The sequence below is a fragment of the Cupressus sempervirens genome, chromosome 3, assembly GCF_028749045.1.
Source record: "Cupressus sempervirens isolate cs-2001-9-10 chromosome 3, ASM2874904v1, whole genome shotgun sequence".
Taxonomy (NCBI): Eukaryota; Viridiplantae; Streptophyta; class Pinopsida; order Cupressales; family Cupressaceae; genus Cupressus; species Cupressus sempervirens.
In genome coordinates this window covers 446,690,006-446,699,407 of record NC_143120.1, presented here as the reverse complement: position 1 = coordinate 446,699,407, position 9,402 = coordinate 446,690,006, and positions in this window count along the sequence as shown.

Below are 9,402 nucleotides of genomic sequence, written 5' to 3'. Positions count from 1 at the left end.
CTCATTATATAAATGAAAATATAGAAATATAAAATAAAGAGTTGTGTGAAATCATGTAGAAAAAAAATGAAGATAGCACAACAAACAAACCAATATATTAAAAGTAATGAGAAAATCTATGTATTTGGAGTCTACGCTAACAACAAAGTCATAGTTTTCAATAATTTTGGTATTAGTTGTATCCTAATCCCCATAACATCACTTCTCCAATGTTTTCCATTTGAAGTAATGGTTTTGATTTATCGTGCTCAATTTGGGCAAGGCCTAGAGCAAGTTGAGTTATTAAGGGATTTGAACGAGTGGAAAACTTCTTGGTAGTTAGTTGGCTTTGGATTTTCATTAAATAATGTGGTAGGAGTATGAAATTGACAAAAGCCTTTGGTGGAGCCAAGTTAAAGTTCTATTCTTCTCTAGGTATGTGATGCTCATCGACTTGTAACCCATGGAATTCATGCTTGAACAACTTGGTTAAACAAATCAAGAGTCTGCGTTAGACCTTTTGACACATCAAACTTACTCATTTATGTAGGGCTACTTATGGTGGGTAATCTTACTTAGCAAACCTTGACACTGTAGGAGATTAGAGAATTGATTAATAAAGTCAGTTCCTAGGCTGGGAAAAGTGAAATTATCTATCATGGTTAAACAAGGTTCTTAGAAAAGAAAATGAAAGGAGATTTGGAACACATTCAACACTTGCTTAGTGTAGCTTTTTGTGCTAGATTTGAATGGTAAAGGAGTGTTACCACAATGGAGGTCCATATTCAATTCCACATGGAAATAGTTTGAGGTGTTAATTTAGAGACAATTAATTACATGTTTCTATACTTTGGGAAGAAACTTTCCCTCATGCTACATTCGATGAGGGTCACTAGTACTCCAGTTTACCCATAAAATAAATAATGGAGCACTCTCTATCCTCCTCATTACTCAAATCTCTTTTGGTAGCCTCACCTAGCAAGCTTACAATTTACCTTGACCTCACTTATAAGCTTGTGTACCCTCATTGTCTAGTAGCATATGTTTTTTTTTTTCTATTTAGGTTTGAAGGATGGGATGGATATGGTGGGAGCTAGGGATGGGAGGGAATAATGGGAAGGAGTTAATCCAAGGGAATAAGAAGTAGAGATAGAGCCAATGACATAGCTATATGAAGTCGATCCAGTAGGTGATTCAACAGGGAAGATTAAGCTGCTTGTTTTTCTTGCACAATTGTATTAGGCCTTGTAGGCTTGGTTGAATTCTCACTCCACATATCATTCTCATTATAATAATCTTTCCCTCTTTGTTATATTTCGTATTCACATTTTTGTGTTTCTTGCATCTCATTGTTAACCATAATGTGGATTTCATTCTCCCCAATCTTGAGGAAGTCTATGATTTTGGTGGACAAATTGCATTAAAACTGATAATGCTTTATGGCTCTATCTATGTGAATCAAGACTACTATAATGCCAATTAAGAGTGGTTACTTAAGAGCAAGTCCTAAATTGAATAATCAACCTTGTTTGGCAAACAATTTTTCTATGCATCAATTGTCCTTTCCATGATTCCCATTTGCAATAGAGTTATGAGCAATGCTACTATGTAGCCATATTTTTTTCATATACATAGATAGATAGATCTACATACGTATGTAGGCATGTCTATGTGTGTGTGTGACACACATATCTATGCATGCACACATACAAATATGCATACATGTGTGTGTGTGTGTGTGCACGTGCATGGTGTGTGCGCATGTTTGTGCACTTGTGTGTGTGTAAATTTGTTTTGTTTTACATGTGACAATATCCAATACAAAATGTTCAATGAAGTCCAATAACTTGAAGCATTATAATTGGAATTGGTTGACCTAAAAAAATCTAAAATGACTTGGGAAGGACATTTGTCATTAGCAAAGGGATCACTATCATTGAGACTATTATTGATAATTTGCTGCTCCAATTTAGTTGAAGCCCCTTATTTGAATGTTGCCAACCTAATATCCAACTTAATATGAAAATAGATGCATCATTTAAATATATTGGAAACTACCAATAGAAGTGATTTTTTCACTTTACATACACTAGATGCTTCCATCTCTATCTCCACATCAATTAAGGGAGGGGTTGTATTTTGTGCTAGAATTGGATCTTGCAAAATTAAAAAAATAGAGAACTTAAAAAGTTACCTTCGTTGGGAAAATACATTTATAGGAAGAAAAGTTGAAGCCACTTAAAAATGCACTATTAAAAGCTTGGGCCAAAGTCAAAGGCTTCTTGGGTGTTTGAGTTGAGGAAGTACTAAAGTTTTGAAGGAAGCAATGATCCAAGTAGTCCTTTAGGCATTGTGGTTTCTCTTTGAAGCTCAAAGTAATAAGATTCATATCACTATTTAAATTTTTAGAATTGATACACTCCTTGTTTTCCTTCCTTTGTCAACTACTGACACATAATTATAGGTGGGTTCTCTAATATTTCAAATATTGGTCATCTCTTTTTATTGGTTACAACATAGATGAACCCTTTAGAGAATGGAGAACTATTTTTTGGGGCGATGTTATGAAAAACTTACAAACCCTAAAAGATTATAGTAAATTCCGCTTAATACGTCAAATAGATTCAAATTATTTAAGAAACTATGATTCCTAGATACAAGGGACTTAAGTTTGGGCTTAATGTGTATCTAAGTGTTGAATGATCATGTATTACCTAAAAATATGTTTTGTGATTACCTTACTCTTTAATGTTTTACGAGATTTTCATGGTCTAGTTAGAGTTAGTAGTTTGCAAAACCTTTTGGTTAAGTAGTAATTGTAGATCAAATTAATAAGGTTCACATGGTCCTTAGACTTTGTGGTAGCATGTGAGATACAATTCAACATTAAGAAATTCTATAATAACAGTCAAGGCATCTTAATTCTTCCTCCACATTTCACAATGGCCATAGATTTCAAATATTTAAATCACAAGCTCTACAAATGTGTTGTGTTATCCATGGATTATAAAAGAACCGAGGCTAACATGAAGCATCCCATGACTTCCAAAAGATAGGTCAATTAGAAGAATCACTAAAGGCTATAGTTTACACATTTGATCTTTTGTGGTTATTTTTAGGTCTTAATAAAATCTATTTTATGTTACCAATGGATGTAATGGTTTCTTAAGTGTTAGTATTATATAAAGATGATTGTATATTAGAAATTATTCATTAGAGGTCTTTCTTGTTTTTCAAATTTTACGTAGTGAGTTTTGTAAGCCATTGGTTATATATATTAGGGATATGGGAACCCAAGAAGTAACAAGGTAGTAGAGGGAGTCCATGCGGATACAATAGTGTTAATTCATTATCATTGGTCAAAGAGAATGTGTTTGAATTGAGAAGGCATGTGGAGTCTATAGTTTATTTGTAGTATCAATCGTTATTGTGAAGCTTAAAGGCCTAAATGTGTATTGATGTAAGTGGTTCAATGTTTTTTTTTATGAATATAAGACATCAATTTTGAGTTCACAATTTCATCGTATTGTGATTTCTATCGTGAAAGTGGTTCTATGTGTTTGGGTTGTGGGATTGAGCTTCTCTTAATTGGAACTCTTTATCTTGCACCACATCAAACCTATATAGAGTAAAGTAGGTTGAATGGTGCTAATTTATCAAGAGGAGAGTTGGATTGAGTTTTACTAGAGATAAATATTAGTGTGAAGATATATTCTAGCATAGAGGCATTAAGTAGATGATATCCAAGGTGTCAAGATTGTAGATAAAATGTCAAAGTGAGGCATCCATCACCAAGTGGTAATAGACCTAGCATTCTTAAAATAAGTGTTTTATGAAGTATGCTCAAATAGAGCCATCAATTGTGAGTCGATTTGTAAGAGTGGGGAGGGAGAGTACTAATCAAATAGAATTACCAATCATGCAATTCTTAATGAGAATGTCAAGAAGTGGTGGTGGTAAGGCAATTCTTAAGGAGAGGGATAAGAAAATAGAAGGATCAATAGAAGCATTGATTGTGATGCAATATGTAAGGAGAAGGCCAAGTAGATATAGAATTGTTGAATTGTCACACAATTTGCAAGTGATTTGTAAGATGAGTGAGTAGAAAAAATCACCAAGCCTAAGACAATTGCAAGTGGGGTGATAGTGAAGTGTTAGGATGAGATAATTTGAACCATGCACTTTTACTTAGTGTGCTCAATCTATGAAGAGTGTTTTTGCTTCAATTGGCAGGTTTGCATGATCTATAGTTAAATTGTCAATGAGAAGTAGATGTCGAGTTAAATTTGCCAATATGCAAAGAGCCTTATAGATGCAAATGAAAGTAGTAGACACGATGCTGAAGGACATGGCATCTAAATTATATAAATTAAAGAGATAAAAAAATGTGAGAATGTAGAAAGAGATCAATAAAAAAGAACCAAATAATGTAGAAATCTCATAAATAGTGAGGCGTTTCATTCTTCATAGTGGGTTAGAAGTGGTAGTGTAGAGTGTTAATATAATGGATGTATAGCGAGACAATTAAGATTTGGATGTGACGAAAATGCATTTAGGAAACAAATGACTCTTTTAGGAACAAATAAAGTAAGAGAGGTCTTAGTGGCCAAGACAGGGGGGGAAGTTCTCGAAGATGGGGATAACAAAATGTAGATTCTTAGAAGAGATATTCAAGGATTTGACTTCCAAGATATTATTACAAAGGAATCAACAATGGCAAGAAACGACAAGGGTAATGATGGAGAAAAAAATTCCTTTTAGGAAATTGGTTGATATGCTGAGTGATAATAGATTTTTTGATGAATGATCTAGAATGTTGTAGTTTGATAGAGTATAACAAGGAAGAAGAGGATTGTAGATGGAATTTTCGAAGATAGAGGTTGTATTGAAGTAAATACACTTAACATCAGATATATTGACAATAACACATAAATCATTGATGAAGATGTAGTAAGCCAATTTATAGAAGAGGTTGAAGAAGGAAAACACTTCAGAGAATAAATGAGAAAGTCAAAATGTAATTAGTTTTATCTGTTAGATTTGAGGGATATATCTATTTCTAGATGAGGAAACAAACTTGTGGATGACTTGAATTATAAGGCTTGTATTTATTCTAAAAATGACCTAAAGGGGGAATTGCAAAATATACATAGTAATGTATTTCATTGAGGAGAGTGTCAATTTGTTGGCAAAAAATGCAATAGACTATTGTTCAAATTAGTGGACATACTCATAGATGTTTGAAACAACTTGTGGAATATGGTGCGATAGAATGTGAAGAGTCCATGTTTGAGAAGATCCTTTGGAAAGAAGAGACATGGTTTAGCAAGAGTTGTCGTCAGTACATGTTTGTTAAATTGCATGAAGAGTGAAACAATATGGCATATGTTCAAAGGATTACACCAAATGAGTGCTTTGTATAGGTGTTAAGTATAAACATAGTTTTTAGTTAAAGAGAAACCAAATGGAAGGCAAAATCATAATTTAAAGATGGTGATAGTGAACCCCAAGGTCCACATGGAAATGCATGATTATAGCTTAATGCCATTGAGTTGTAAAGACTGGAAATAGATATCATAAAATGAATATAGAAATATTAGAGAGAAATGTACATCTATGTAGAATGCACTAAACAATGAAAAAGAAGATATAAGTGGGTATTAATAGTGCATGGTGGATATAGACACACCAAGGGATGGATCAAGGAAGTGGTGAAGGATAATAGAGTTGAGTATATTAGTTGAAGACCACAATATGAAGAGTATGCATGATGAGATCCAATAAGTTTTTTATTAGAGGAATTGTGAATGAGGATCCAATACAGAGCATGAAATTGTTGCACGTGACAATGTAGTTTTGATTGTACTAGTAATAAGATGTTATTTGAGGAGTTGTAGTTTAAAGAAGAAACAAAGAGGCATGGAGAGATTGGTTTTGTAGAGGGTGCATATGAAAGGGGAAAAAATATTGTTGGTAAGAATAAAAGAGGGAAAGAGTATTGGATATCAATGACGCTAGAGCACAAATTGGTCAGTTTGTTATAGGTAGTTATAGAAGAGGGTGAAGATGCAAATTTTGAATTAATCAAAGACATAGAAGTTGAGATGTTGAAGGAGAAGGCTAGAGATGAGCAACGCCAATATAGTTTGAACCCATTTTTTGGAGTTATTATAATAAATGTTGTATTAATAGTAGTAGGTGTGAAGTATTGTAAAGAAGTGGATATATTAAAAAGTTTATGTATAGAATCTGATTGAAGAGTAGTGGGAGGAGGTGGAGGGCATAGATGAATGGGTAGAAGTGTAGGAGATCTAATTTTTAGTAGAGGAGTTTGTTGACATTAAGGTCAATTTGTCTATTAGTGACTCAACACTTAAGTCAGTTGGTTGCAGTTGCTACCGAACTCTATAGTTGCTACAACTTATCATTCATCTAGCAGTGTTAACCAAGTGTCTCAGCTGCTACCGAGCTAAACAGATAGTTTGAAGTTCATTCTAAGCTTGACAATATCTACCGAGTATCAGAGACAATTTACTGTATCAGAGCTTTCCAGTAGAAATGATGAAGACTCTAGTGTTAACTAAGCTTTGTAGTGTTAACCAAGTTCTATAGTGTCTACCAAGCTTGTAGTGTTAATGAAGTGAATCTAGTTTTGAATGAATCATGCGGTGTCAACTGAGTGATTCAACAACTATCGAGTTTCTCAATGTTCACTGAGTCACACAGTGCTGATTGAGTTCAAACTACTTGAAGTGATCAGTATGGACCGAGCTTCAACTTCAACTGAGTGCTAGAGTTTACCAAGTGTTGATAATGTTTGCCGAGTATCAAAATATCACCAAGTTTGTCTTTAGAACCCGAGTTACAATAGTTGGGCCGACTTTGTGAATTATGATGAAATTAGTATTGTAGCCAACTCCAGTAAGTAACTAGTTGGATGTGTGTGTGTGTGTGTGTGTGTGTGTGTGTGTGTGTGTGTGTGTGTGTGTGTGTGTAATTCATTGTATCATATCCACGTGTGTCAATGAGAAGGAATATGAAGCATATGAGTGCGAATTGAAGAAGGCTACACGAAGTATAAGGGACAATAGAGATTTATCTATCACAACTAGGTGATCATTGCAATACAAGAAATCTCATTAAAAAAATCAAAGTTGTGGATTAGAGATCAAACATTGATTCATCCTAATAGGTGTATCAGTCAAATCCTTTAATCGGGTGGACTTAATAGTCTTTTGCTAAATCTCGTAACAGAGTGTATACTTCATTGTATGTTTATAAATCCTTTAATAAGGTGGACCTAACAGTCCTTATTGCTCTTAACAAAGTAGATCACCAGAAGTGGTCGATTGTAAGCTTAATAGGTTAACTTTATACTGTAGTACTATAGCTTGTGTGTATCAACCCCACTCCAGTTTTACTTTCTATTTGGAAGGTTTCTAGGTCACCATATCTTGTGTCAAAGTGTTATGAATGTTTTATTGCTTTCATTCTTTCATGCATGCAATTAGATCAGAATAATATCTAAAGGATTAAATGGTAAAGTAAGATAAAGTTTTATTGGTTCCTGATTCACAACTCCCCTCTCAGTAACCTAGCCTACCTTATATTTCCAATAATTGGTATTAGAGCATTTGGTTCCCAGAGAAGAAGTTTAACAACTTGGGATAAGATTAGAGGCAATGGAGGTATGTAGGCTGAATAAGGCTGTTGAGAATGAAAAGTTGGATATGGAATTAGCTATTGGAAAACTCAAGAAAGCAAAGGAGCAACTCTCCCAATCATTGAAAACAAGGAAAGATCTTGCAACACAAATGGATGACAATCTCTATATTGAAGAAAGAATTGAAGACTTATGTCTAGAAAGAAATTCAGATGAAGCTGATACAACAATCAAATACCTATTAAAGAAGAATTCTATTCTTCAAGAATAATTCAGAAAGCTGAAAAGAGAGAAAGAAATCCAATTAGTTAGAATGTGTGAGGTCATGGAACAAAAGGACAAAGCCAAAGAAGAGATAGAAGGAAAAGACAATAAAATCCATCAACTATCCCTTCAACAAGAAAATTTTATTGATCAACTCAATGATGCAAATCAAGAGCTTATCAATCTAAGGACATAGAATGAAAGATTGCATAATGATCCCAACATTGAAAAACAAACCAATGAGAGAATGATGAAATCTAAAGAAAGCATGAATCAATTGAATGAGCAAAATCAGTATAGACACAAGGGCAAAGCTAGATTAGGATATGCAGAAGAAGGTGAATCATCTTAGCAAGGAGCTCAAAAGAAAAAAAAGAAATACTTGCAATCATTGTGGTAATATAGATCATACATCCAACAAATGTTGGAGCAATAGTAAAGCGAAAATGTTAGAGTTGCAATAAGTATGGACATAGAGCAAGTGAATGCACAAAAAACTCTTAAGTTTGAAGGAAAGTGCCACAATTGCAATAAATAAGGACACAAATCTTTAGAGTGTAAAACCAAGAAGTGGAACCCAGTAGAACAAATTGTGAAAGCAATATTTGGATGTGATTACAACACATGGTGTAGATGTCACTACTGTGGTGAGTTTGGGCACATTGAAGCAAACTGTGTGAAACATCACATGAGGAAAAGAGATACTACAAAGAGATGTTTTATTTGTATAGAACTTGGACATCTTGCCAAGAACTGTATGAACATAGGAAGAATTACAGATGAAAAGAAAGACAAAGCTGACAACATCAAAAAATAGATGAGGCAACAATGGGTGCTGATATCTCCAAAGAATGCAAGCCAAATTCATGAAGTTTTTAACACCCAAGTCAATGAGTTGGTTCGCTCAACCATTTCAACTTAGTTCCCTATGGAGATCACTAGAACTGTGATTCAGAAGAAGTGATCTAACATCAATTCCAACCAGCTAGCAAGAAAGATCCATATCAACATTCAAGATGCAAGGATCACTGAGTGATGATGAAAACTTAAGACCTTACCGAGCAAGGTCAGGTTGCATATCTTTTTTAGGATGTTGATGCTGAGTCAAGAGACCTTACTGAGTTGAAGGAGTCTTCTAAGCATTAAAGACCAAATCGGGTGGGAGGACAACCTATCACCAAGCAGGCATGCATATGAAGCATTAATGATGATCAAAAAGAAGAAATTCATTAAAAGGGAGAAATCAAATGTATTATTTCACCTTGAATTTTTAGAGCACAGAGTTAAGAGTGAATTTAGAGCCTTTGAGTGATTTTAGCAATTGCTATTGAAGAATTCTCTCGTATTCAAAACCTTATCGAGCAATGGATAGTTGTGGTTAGATCACTCTATCTTGATAACCAAGAAGATGATACACAAAATCACTGGATCACCCATGTTGAATAAGGAAAAGACCACTAAAACCCTAGGTCGGGTTGAACTGACAAAATGAATTC